Raw genomic sequence first — 13091 nt, 5'->3', positions numbered from 1 at the left:
ATTCCAATTCTAGACGGTTGTTGTCGTCCTCGGGGACGGAACATCTGAATTAGTACACATCCCACGTCTTTATTTTGTGTAATTACGGAACATTTTTAATATAGCAAGTCGAATCTTACTAATTAAGATAATATGACCCCGGTATGTAGTGCCTGAACTTACATGACCTTGCCATTTGTCTGTATTGATGTCCAAGTACTTCTATGTAGCTCTCCGCGCTCAGGAAGTGGCCTCTTCACCGTGACAGACAGGCAAATTAATCCGAGCACAATCAGCCCTCTCCTCTGTGGGGAGGGAAGAAAGGCTCTTCATGGCTCGCGCCTGTTCCCGCTCTGCTTTGGCGGTGTGTGTTATTTAATAAAGTTTCATCTATCTCATAAACCAGGGGAATAGCTGGGAAATTTAATTATGATTGTCAGTTTAAGCACTGGGTTAGTACGAGGCTGTTTGTGCTTTTCATTGTCCGTCCCATAATTGCAATATCCACCATTTATTGTCCAATTCATCACTGTAGCTCGATGGAGAGAGAGAACAGTTTCAGCTCTTAATGTTTCTGGTTCCTTACGCTTTTGTTGACGCTAACAGTTAGAAGGAAAACCGCACAGTCTAAATTTTCTTAATCGCTGCTCTAATGGCTAAAATGGCAACATTTATATTCTTTAGCTTTAATAAATCTCCTTTTCTTCTCATAATACGGAAGTTTCTCTGATCAAATTGATCTTCTGGCCCCTAAAATAAGAAAAGCTGTTAAAAGACAAGTTGCCTGAATATTTGGTTTGAGAATGTAGATGGCTTTAGAAATGCTAGAAATTTTATTTTCCATTCTACTCTGCACGCTGTAATACTGGTTTGGCTTCAAGAGTCAAAATTGCAGGTCGAAAATATTTTTTTTATATTTTTTTTTAATTTTTTTTTTATGAGAACAATAGACCTTTTATCAAACTAACATCCATTCATGTCATAAGGTTTCTTAATCGAAGAACTAGAAAAAACGAATATAGGTAAATCAAGATATGTTCAAACTCGAAATTGCGTATCTCACACCCATGAGAGTAATCCAAGTATTATACCGAAAACACCAAACAATATCAAAAGTCAGACTTACAAAAGTACATAAATGCTGATAATTGTGATGAGAATAAAAAAATTGTAATGCTTTCTCTTCAATATATCAAATACAGAGAAAATATTGGCGTGACACCACTCACGTCGGGCTTCCCAGCATCAAACATCTATCAAAAAGGCGCCCGCTGATAAATAGGTTATATATTGGGTAAACCCAACACGGTATCAATGCATGTTTACTCCAATGCCGGGATCATGTATCAGGTGACGGTTTCGATTTTAGAAATTACATTTATCGAATAATATGTCGTAATATCCGTCTGTATAGCCAAAGGATAGCAGAACAGGAAAATGGCGTTTTTAGTGATAATTTGTTATTGCATTAAATTGATGCGCTGTTTGTTAGCATCGTATCTGTGTGATTTCTCATGTTTAGATTTTCATAACAAGATCATAGCCTTCACAATCAAATTTAGACATATTTGTTAATGTAACTGACTATCTGATCCGCGAAGAAATATGGTAGATTACAACAGACCTATTTATCAAACAAAGATCTGGCTAATAACAAAGCGAACTAGGGGCCTATCTTCACTGCCTCGAGCCAGAATGTCCGCCACGTTGAAACTGCCGCTGTCGTTATTGAAACACACTTTCAATAGGAATTCCCATATTTTCCTGTTTTGGTTGAAATATCAAGTAGTTTGGACCATTTTAATTTTTTTGTCTTCGTTTGAAAAATACATAACTATCAAGTTAAATCATGATATCGATATTCCTAATAGGAAGGCACAGCTATCCAAACACCTTGACGTAATATAAATTAGATAACTAAATATTCATTCTGTTTTAATACCATAAAGGATGTTAAGAGGGCTAATTCAGCTGCAATCACTTCCCAATATGTATACATTAGAATCAAGAATAATGTCAATTCTGAAATATAAAATAAAAACGTATGATTATAATATTTCAATTGTTGTAATTGTGTAATTTCCCTGGTGATTGTTTATGAGGTTTTGTACAACATTGGTGCGTTTACATTACAATATTGAGTTTAAGTTTACTATTACGCTTCACAGAAGGTAAATCAAATTAACACAGCATTCTAAATTACATTGCGTTAATTATATTTTTATGTGCCTTTTTTATTATTTTTTTTAAAGACTTATCTGAAAATGCTTTATTCTTAATACTATGATACTTAATTTTGTGAAAAATAAACTGCATTGCTTTGATGTAACAAGGACAATTTACACTCTACCAGCATTAACACATACCAAAACCAAAACGAAGAAAATATCACTCTTTGACATCCTTGCAGTAATAAAGGTAGTTTATCTCAGATTCGCCTTCAATTCTTTTTGTGCCGATAATCAATTGGTTTTCCTTCCTGTTTTCATCTTCATTACTATGCCGTTTTAATTTCAGATTTGCTCCCCGAACCCGCTAGTTCCGCGATAGATGATTTATGGCCCCTGAACCAGCTTTAGAATATTAATAATGGCAGTCATTTAACTTCCTCTGCTGTCTGTTATTCCTTCCACTTATTATCTAGTTAGCACGGCTAAGCAATCTTTAATCTTTGCCATTTTTAGTCAGCCTTAAGGATGCTTGTTCCTGGGTCCAAGTTCCTGTCATGACATAGTTTCGGAGCAATGTATTATGTTACCATGGTATGGAGTTCTTTAGAAATGAATGATGTCGTATGACTGAGTGTCATGAGTTCTGATACATTTCATAAACCAACTAAACTGACGCCCATATAAAGAGTGTGCACCAGTGTTCAAACATGAAATTGCTAATATTAATTATGTTAAATAATACATATTCGTCTTTTTGTGTTCACTGGTTTTGTCTCAGATATTTTAGTGATTATTTCTCAGAACATATGTCTTTACATTAATAGGCTACTACATATATATATAGGTGGCACACATAGAGTTAGTAGATAAAAGCATGTTGATACTTCTATGGGGGTATATTTGGTAGTATATGTTATATGGAATGGGAAAGTATATTAAAATTTGAATAATAACAAAAAAATGTATTATTTTATTGCAAAAGACTTAAAGCAATGTATTTACAAGAATATTGCCATATTTTATCTGGTAATGGGGTTTTGCTTCTTTATAAACACAATATTTGATAATTGGAAAGTCAGTAAAAACCACTGATTATCCCAGGATTAAAATTGAGAACGTTATGAATGAATTAGCAACAGCCGTTTTTTCATGACTCTAGTCTGGTGGCGAACCAGTTGTCATGTATATCCTAAGATGGACGTAGTGGTGTGTCGACCAGATTATGTCGAAGGCATGCGTTCGCCATGCCAAGCCTCACCATTCCATGTCCATATTCATTAGGTATTATTTTCTGATGCTGAATGTGTCACTTCTTACGTGGCTACGGCCTGGACTTATTGCTCCACTGAGATATCCTTTACTTCACACCCTCTTCAGTAACGTTTAAGAGCGAATGGCGTGTGGATGAAGGCTTGCAGGCCGGTCCGGTCCGCAATGGTTTGCTGGCACGCGAATGCAGCCCGTACTTCTAAATTTAACAGTCATAACCCGACGCAAAAATTACGTTCAAGGTTTATGAGCAACTTCTTGTAGTAATTCATTTCATCTTATATTGGAATAGGCATCTTACTGAATGCAACTTTTAACGTTGGACGACTTGTAAGTATTGTTCTCTGTCTATTTCTTGATGATCGATATGAAGAAAGTTATCGCACGATCTACAACTCAAATAACAAAAACAAAATAACAACAACACAACTCTAACATTATCATGAACGGCAACAACAAACACAACAGCAACTACAACTAAACAACTACATTATCGTTAGGAACGACAACTAAACAACAAAGACAAAACCACAACACATACCTATCAAGAACAACTAAAGCTAAACAGTTTTACACTCCGTTAACAACGACAACAAGGAAATCAAAGACTAAAGAACAAATCCGCCATAATCAACAACACCAATAGTATCGACAATGACCACAAACGACAGACAAAAAGAAAAGAAAACAAAAGAAGACAAAAAATGAAGCTTAGAATAGCACTGTGTAGATATGAAAAAAATATAAAACAATCAATTATCAAAATAATATTAAAAACAAATGAATCTCAATTGTTCGTTTATATGCTGAATTAAGGGCAAGCAAGTGACGTTTCCTCGATAAATTAAGCATTTTCAGTATAATTGCTTTTACTCGTTTTACTTTGTTCAATTTTTTTGCATTTTCCAATTGCATACGTAAGAATGTCTAAATGTTTTGGTTATCCTGTAAAATAGATTTCGATTCGATCGATATCCCAGTTTCAATTTAGTTGGGATGGTAACGAAATACCGTAGGAACGGAAATAGGATATTGGACATACCATCCTAAATAAATGATAAAAATTCGATGGTTTACGTATGCATATTGAATAGTTTAATTGTTGATGGACATCAGAAGTGACACGCTTGTTACTCAAACGCGATCAGGAATGATATTCATGTTTAATGCATTATTGCTGAAACGTCTGAAATGTATTATTTACTATTATCTATTTACTTAATTATGCGAAATATTGTGTTTACTATATTTTGAACATTAAATTCTCCTCTTCTCTTCTCTCTTTCTTGTAAAGCTGCTCAAGGTAAAATATAATAATCCAAAATGTTTATTTATTTTCAAAACTATCAATTCATATCAGAAACAATGCCTATAACAGCTCTAACAAACCGTTATTAGTTTGCACGTGATATATCTAGTTACACGTGCTTCACGTAAAGAAGGGCGTGTTTGACTGACAAAACATATCAGTCTCTTTGACGTTTTAACTTCCAAACAGATCGTGCATTTATTGCAGCAAAAACTTTAAACTAATCATGCCCCTCAATAGCTATGATCAGCTTGGCAGGCCGGAATTTTGCTAATGAGCAGACCAGCTTTGTTTTGCCCTTTCGTTTCTCCTGGCCAAGTTGCAATGCGATAGATTTTAGAGATTCGGATACAAATCCAAACCGTAATTTTCTTGGTTCTAAATTAATAGCTGCCTCAGAGGAAAATTATACGTAATCAGTATCGTAACTTCATTATCTCGCGAGAACGTGACTTTACGTGAATCACGCAGATTCGCGTACACGCCTTTTCGAGAAAATCATTGGTTTAGATTTTTTTTCTCTTGTCAGGTTGGCATATTACTTTAGAAATGAACCACAATTCCTTCAATAAACCCATATCAACGTAGAAAGTTATATTTTCAATGTATATATTTATCGATTTGATATGGATGCTTAAACATATCAATGTTATTTTTTTAAATTTTTGTTACCAATCCTTTCGGTTTGATTTAAAGATATATGAATTATATACATAATGCCTATCTCAAATGAAAGTTTTTTCCCAGAAAAACGGCAATTGAATTTTATTTAACATATTGAAAAAAATACAATTGTGAAATTGTTAACAAAACGCTTTGCGTTGCTTCCACATTTTAATGTTTCTCTTGGGATGCTATCAAGCTAGAGCAATCTAAGTCGAGAAATTCCATTTCCTTCTTCTGACGCCAAACTGTTCTTAGTGGTTTTACAGGAACATCACAACTCAAGATAAATTAAGTACACGAGGTATAACCCGACTATGGCATAATAACACGGATGATTTGGGGTATGTTGTTACTACAAGTATAATGTTTTCCGAGGATATCCCAGTATATGTTAGTGTATTTTTGGTTTTATCTTACTAAGTCAAACTCGCCATATCACGTGTATATGTCTGTCATTTCCAAAAAGTTGAAAGGAAATACAATTAGCAAAATATAACATTTTGTTTTACATTTTTGTTACATTTTGTTATCATGTTATCATATCTATCTATCTATCTAGATACATAACAATCGAATAATATCATTAAAATAAAAGATTTGTTGTATTTAATATTAATAAGGTTCTATCTGATTTTAAAAGGAATCAATCCGCAATTGAAATTTAGTGTAAGTGATACTCAACAATACATTTTGTTTCTTTAACACGTACTGAACCACTCTATCAATTATATCGATTCTGTTGATCTTTTAGCTTTTGTCTCTTCATTGGGTTGGATAGCCGTACATGTATAGCTCTCGTTGTTTGAACCTGTGTTCACATCCGAGCAGCAATTAAGTCTATATAAAGCTATTCAGATAGGATTGCAACAAGACCTTCATCTTGTTAATATTCACTGTTTTGCGTCAGATTACCTTAAATTTTTGGGAAACAGTCATTTTCTAAAAATGAAATAAACACATTAAACATTTATTTTCTTGCTTTGCTATCGCACCTACTATACATATAGCATTTCCATTTAAAAGTAGTCCTATTTTGAGAATCTTTACAAATTAAATTAACATTTTTCTATTATCAAGATATTTACATATATTTAGATTTGTAATTATGATCAGAGGAAAACACATTTATCATATGTGTATACCACAGCGATTTGTATTTACAAATAGGCATTAAAGTACATTTAATGTGATTAAAATGTACCTTCTTGGAGAGGTCTGTTCTGACATGTCTTAAATCTTTGGAAATCTGAATTTGAAGTACAAAGGGAGAGCATCCAACCGAAAACTTGCATTACTAAATGGTAGATAATACCTTAATTTATAATTATTTTTTCTTAATTTCAAATATTTTTTGAATAAATATAATAATTAAAAAACGACAACTTCTTATCACTTTTTATTACTGGTCTTTCGACATGGTCATCACAGGAGGGATTGTTTGTAAAACACAACAAAATATGAGCGTCTTTAAAATAAATTGAGCCAACCTAAACAATATCTGACCACTTAAACTCATTGACCCCGGTCTGTTTCATGTCTACCGGCATCTAAATCTGCCCTACGTTGCGATAAGTATGATTAGTTTTATGTTTGTCTTAAAATTTTGTATTTATCGTACAATGGTAAAAACCGAAAATTTATTAATTTTAAAATTTGACATAAAATCTTTATTTTAAACATTTAAAACCTATTTTGAGCAGTAAACGTCAGCTTTATCAAGGCGTTTGTGATTTTAAAGTACATGAACACTTTAAACAAGATAATTTTTTTTGTTTTTGCCGTAAAACCACTCAATAAACAACAACTTACATATGTATTTTTATGAAATGTCGGCACAATTGTCTATTCAAACTTCAGGTCTTCAACTCATTCGGATATGATTTACACACAATACAGTGTAATAATTGTCATGCCATTTTGATCTATTTCAGATATGTGCTTCAAAGAGGAACTCACAATATGAAACAACCGTCACGCTTTGACGTTAGCACATCGCACGTCATTTGGGGATATACCTCAGAGTTGCTGTTCTTGACAGGTAATTAATCTCCCCAATGTTGAAATACAAAAACAAGACGTTTTAACATTTTGAAGGTAAAAAACAAAAATTGTTTTATATCTTCAGTTTACCTGTCCTGTTATAGATTTAGTAATACTGTTTGTATTTGTGTCCAGCGTCCTGCCAAGTAAACATGCTGGTGTTAAATTATCTTAAACAATCCGGACAAAGTGATTTGGCATAATGTTTTAAGCGCTACAAACATGAAATATTGCTAAATGATTGATTTGTGATTAAACAGAAGTTGTAGGCTATGTTCCAGTAAGATAATACTATATACTATATACATATTAAGGAGTTCCTGATAGCATAAAGAGACATATACCACAAAGATACCGCAGTCTCCCAAAGCACAATAGGCAAACACGCGAATGCATGACACATACATTTGTACAGATTAGTCCTTCGATGACATTAGTTGTTGACTGAACACTTAAACTATAAGAAACTATCGTTTGGTGGTGTCTCCGTAAATCCAAAGGAAAGGTTCATTCTAAGGGTGTTTTTAAGTATTTTATATTTGTCGTTTTATTTCGTTATCTTAGCATAATTTAATTTTGTTTAAATAATGAAATATAATCAATGTTCAAAAGAGAGGCCTTATAAACTAAACTTTAGAAACTGTTTTCTGTTGATATTATCTTAGTAAAGCAATACATTTTTAAAGAATAATTTCGCTCATTTTTATGATATAACGTACACAGCGTATTGTCATGAAAATTGTTGTTGAAACATAATCACAGCCAAACTCTGGACATGTTCGACGCCACAAATATCCTGACCTCTATCAATTTAGTTCAAAATGGCGTCATCCTGTTCTATGTCGGCTTTATTAGAGAAGGTCTTTCAGAGATTGAGTTTAATAGGCGAACGCCCATGCTTCCTTAGCAGCAAGCGGTCAGATGATTGGTATGGCTACAGACACGCCATTTTATTGGTTTTGTGGGATCAACCGTTAGACATCTGTTGGCATTCTACATCTCTGTCAAAGCATTGAAGCATACCTTCAACAAATCCTGTTAGATTGGAACGTGATCACGTGATTGCGTTCTAGGCCTAAACTAATCACAGGACCGAAGACCGAAATCCGGAAACAGTCTTTCGCCTTCGCTATTTGGTTAGATCAAATCTATACCTGTCACTTGAAATATATTTCTGAACTCAATTCTAAACAATAGATGAAGCACTGAGGTTTGTTTTTATTCATTTTGGTTTTCAAACTACTCTCATATGTGTAAACTAATTTTCAGAGATTTATCGAAAAGAATGATCATTTTGATTACAAAAGGAGAAAAAAGAGAAATTAAGATTCAGGAGATATTGTCATATTAGCTTGTCAAATCATATCAACACTGACAAATCAAAAACAGAGCGATGATGACAAGCGTGTTGTTGAACGTGATCGATTGTTGGAACAAACATGTCACATTGATAATACCCGGAAGATCTAAACACTCTGAAGACCCAACAATGTAGCACTTGGAATCGAAGATGTCGTCGAGAGTGTTTGGCCGCTGCGAATGTCAGATTGATAACCCCAGGCAATTTTTCAAATGCTTGTTCTAGAATAACTCTTTACTTTTAGATCGACTCGGTCCTTAAGGATGTTTCGGCGAATTTGTCATTAAAGATTTTTGTTCAGAAGCGATGATCAGAATGCAAAACTTAAACAAAGTAGCACTTCGACCTTATGGGCTTTTGTTCGTCCTACCGATAGGTGACTGCGTGTGCTTTGAAATGATAAAACATAAATGAGGTCCTTTGTATAAATTAATGCGAAATGTGTGTGTGTTTTTAAACAAAACTGTCCATTTACCTAAAAAAATAAAACAAACAAACAAAAAACAAAAACAAAAAACCCACCCAAATACTTGATCAAGTATTGTTTTTTAAATGTTATTATGTGTAAAATATATGCAGTAGTATTATGTAGTGTCCAATAGATAGACAATATAAATGGGTTGGTTGTTCCCTTTTCATTAATGTTTGTATTAAAAATGTAGATTATTCAAATATGTCAAAATCAAAAAGTAATACGTTTACATAATACATGTATAAATCAATTGAAGTTTAAAATTAGTCAAAATAGCAAATTGTATACCGTAGTTCGTAAAGTAATTTTTAAAAAACAGGGAAAATAGTATCAAATAGAATTCTGACGATATTATATAAGATAGTGTAAATAAGAACATTCAGATGCACGATATATAGCTAGTGATTCACCGCCAAAAAATTTCAGAACACAATAGAATCTTAGTCGCGAACTTAACACGCAGCATGAAATATTTAGCCATGACAACGCGAAATCAACTCACCTCCAAAATACTTTACTTGCCAGTAACTCTTTCTGATAAGAATTGACAAGGTCGTTGGGAACACCGTTAAATTGAATGATTTATTTTATAAAATGATCTAATTATAATAAACAACTATACAGGATATGTTGTAGTGATATCTTTATCCTAAGTTTTTTTCTTTCCTTTCCACAAATAGGGATTGCTTTGGATTTTTCATGCTATTTTTTTCTGCGATAAATCAAATTGTAAACGTTCTAAAACTTTTCATTTGAATAGCTTTAATTTTCTCTGAAACTGAAATACAATTTATAGTAAGAAGTAATTCTTTTATCTCTTGATAAGAAAAAATTAGAAGTAAAAAATATCACATCATGAATTTAAATTAGAAATCTCATCAGTAGAGAAATTTCGATATGGAGTTGGTTAAAGGTATATATGCAAATTTAGACAACTTAATACCGACGGACTGAAACCTTAAATGATACTGGTATCAAATTAATAACATATAAGTACAAATGTTCACAAAAACTCTGATTTAATCAATGGGCATTTTAATTAATTTATGCTTAATTTGTCGCGTTCCCATGTCGAATTGAAAACGAAATGTTATATCTGGAACGAAAGAACGTGATTTGTTAAGAGTAAGACTATGTATCTGTAGAGTATTCAAAGCGTCGGAGGATTTTTATACAAGTAAGCCATTCCATTTCAGTTTTAAGTGTAACGTAATCTGCATTGACTTGAAATGTAATTTTAACTTCGCTTAGTAAATTTCCTCAATAACAATTTTTTTCCTGAAAATCCTCCCGTCGCTATGTCTACTTTACATGTATTTTCTATTGAGGGGAAAACTGTATGCAGCGTAATTTAATTTCTGGTACCTTCCACTTGCAATTACAAATTTCTAATTTACGAGGTAAAACATTAGATGAACAGCGAGCGTTCGAATACCTCCAATAAAAGGAGCACGTCTTTCTTGCACGAATGAGTCCAAGAACATCAAATTTAGTCACATAATTCAATCTACACGAGGTGAAATCTACCGACTTCCGAACTATCGCTCTGTCACCTAGTTTTAAATAATAATGATTAATTGTCAACCATAGAAGATATGTTGAAAATTTGCCAAATAATAAACTACTATTTTAATAGTTGAATAAGGCACGTTTGGGAAGGGATGAGATGTGGTGATGGTTTCAAATAGGAGTGGTATGGTAAAGTATGTGAAGCTTATTCCAACAACTTTATGCTAAGGTGATGTGCTAGGAATTAGATATGATTAGTGCATGCTAATCAATATTATAGATACAAAGTCCGTGTTCTCACGCACGAAGTACCGACATTTTTTTTCGTAGACAGTTTCGAAAAAAATCACTTAGGTAAATCTAATAACGCATTATACTGTGAGTTCCTTTCTAGGGACATCGCCTTCTGCGGCGTATATAAGACAAACGTATGATAACATTGTATTGGATCATTCTAGGACCACAGATAACAAATAAATTAAGGTGTTTACACTTTGTTACGGATTATAGATATATATCCATTTGTTTTGTTGATATCCTTTAAAGAGCACTTAGATGACACCGTGATCATGGCAGAATATTAGGATGTTTATGATAAAGTATCTGTTAAGTGGCTTAAACCTTAGGTGGTGCGAGTATTTCATATATAGATTATATAAGGACTTTTGTTACAAGACATCGGAGCCTAGACTCTCGACATAACAAGCCAAACATTTTTTTTTTTACATATTTTTAACTAAATATATTTTCTTTCTTTTGGGTGCTGTATAGGTCATGCTGCTGTTCTTCACACCAGTCTATTCACCCTATCCCAGCGCTGCCACCACAACATCTAAGATGACACGCATTATACAGTGGTTTTGAAAGAACACGTGGATATAAGAGAAGAGTGCCATACAAGGGGAGTCACTCTAAAAATGTCTTGTTGCACACCACAATCGAGTCCTTTACAGCCAGTAGTGTTACCATACGGCAAAGTAGATATATATAAACATCCGGATAATACATCGACTCATTGAGGATAAATGGAGATTCAGGACTTATAAATATATACATAAAATGGATAAAAACAAAATGTGAAAAATATGGGAAAAACACTATCTTGAAGCTACATACTTATGGTAGACATACTTTTTCAACATCACAAACTTATTGTTGTGATTAAAAGTTAATTGGAATTTTCTATATTTGAAGAATAAAAATAATGAAATGTGACAGTGGATAGTGACTATTTAATTGATCTTTCAGGAAAAAGTGCTCTTTTGGACATCAGTGAATACTTCCTGTTTTCAAAATCTAAAGCCATACCCCTTTCGGCTTTGCTATTAGGCAACTCCTTTCTGGATATCCACACCAATCCATGATCTTCGTGATCTTTTCTGATAACCATGAAAAATGCTCAGTCGACGGATACGATACACAGATTGAGGCACTTGAACTTTAATGTTGCTTTTGTTACTTTCAAAGTACTTATATCAACATCACTATTGCTAAATAAATTTCGCTGTTAAGTTTGTATGTTTTTTTTATTATACACAGATAAGGATTTATCTGTAGAATATTTAAACAGCATTGGATCTTAACAACATCCCGGACAGCGATGAGCATCTGCTTCGGTAGTAAAGATATTTCATACTTCTGAAGGGCAAATGTCAACACAAGTTCCAAAACTATTGTTTAGTTGTACATTTAAGTTTTGCTGTTAAGTGTGGTAAAGTTTTAAGTTGTTCATTATTCAATATTGAAAGCATATACTGTTTGTACATAATTAATTGATAATTGGCATCGCCAAATATTTTACTCCAAAGGACATTTTTACAATTAAAGAAAAAATAAATCCACGCTGATCAGTATAGTCATATTATGATAGATAAATAAGTCGATCAGATAAGATAAGCACTTTGTTGATATAGAGAATACTGTTTTTTCGTCATCATGGGATCATGGGAATTTTATAATTTTATTTTAAGCAAACTTTTCATCAATCTCTTCTGGAAAATGTTACGTACGAAAATCAACAAACGTAACTGCAGAACATTTGGAGAGTATGGATATCTTAACATTTATCAAAAACCAGTTATGGGGAGAGTGTAATCGCTGAAACGAGACACAAGTATTGATACACAGAGTCTTTTCACAATGCTTCTATTGACTCTCTTGTGTAACCAAATATATTTGGCTTTACTGAAAAGGAACATAATATGAATCATTCACACATCAAGTTTCTTTATTTTGATATATACAAACGTATTGTGACTGACATATCAATTGAATTTTAAAATCTAATTAACCTCACTTTGTTGTCAAGTTTTTTAA

The 13091-nt window shown here is 33.0% G+C and overlaps 1 long non-coding RNA gene across 4 annotated transcripts in view; it reads left to right on the top strand.

Annotated features, from left to right (window-relative positions):
- Positions 1-12286, top strand: part of LOC138335094 (uncharacterized) — a 119567-nt gene extending 107281 nt beyond the window's left edge. For all 4 annotated transcript variants that reach the window (XR_011210236.1, XR_011210233.1, XR_011210234.1 and 1 more), the window contains 2 exons: positions 7326-7432; positions 11547-12286. This is a non-coding gene — a long non-coding RNA (uncharacterized lncRNA). The remainder of the gene's footprint in view (positions 1-7325; positions 7433-11546) is intronic.
- Positions 12287-13091: the final 805 nt, after the last annotated feature.

The sequence above is a fragment of the Argopecten irradians genome, chromosome 1 (assembly GCF_041381155.1).
Source record: "Argopecten irradians isolate NY chromosome 1, Ai_NY, whole genome shotgun sequence".
Taxonomy (NCBI): Eukaryota; Metazoa; Mollusca; class Bivalvia; order Pectinida; family Pectinidae; genus Argopecten; species Argopecten irradians.
Note: the sequence above shows the minus strand (reverse complement) of the source record. Positions and strands in the feature narration are given on the sequence as shown.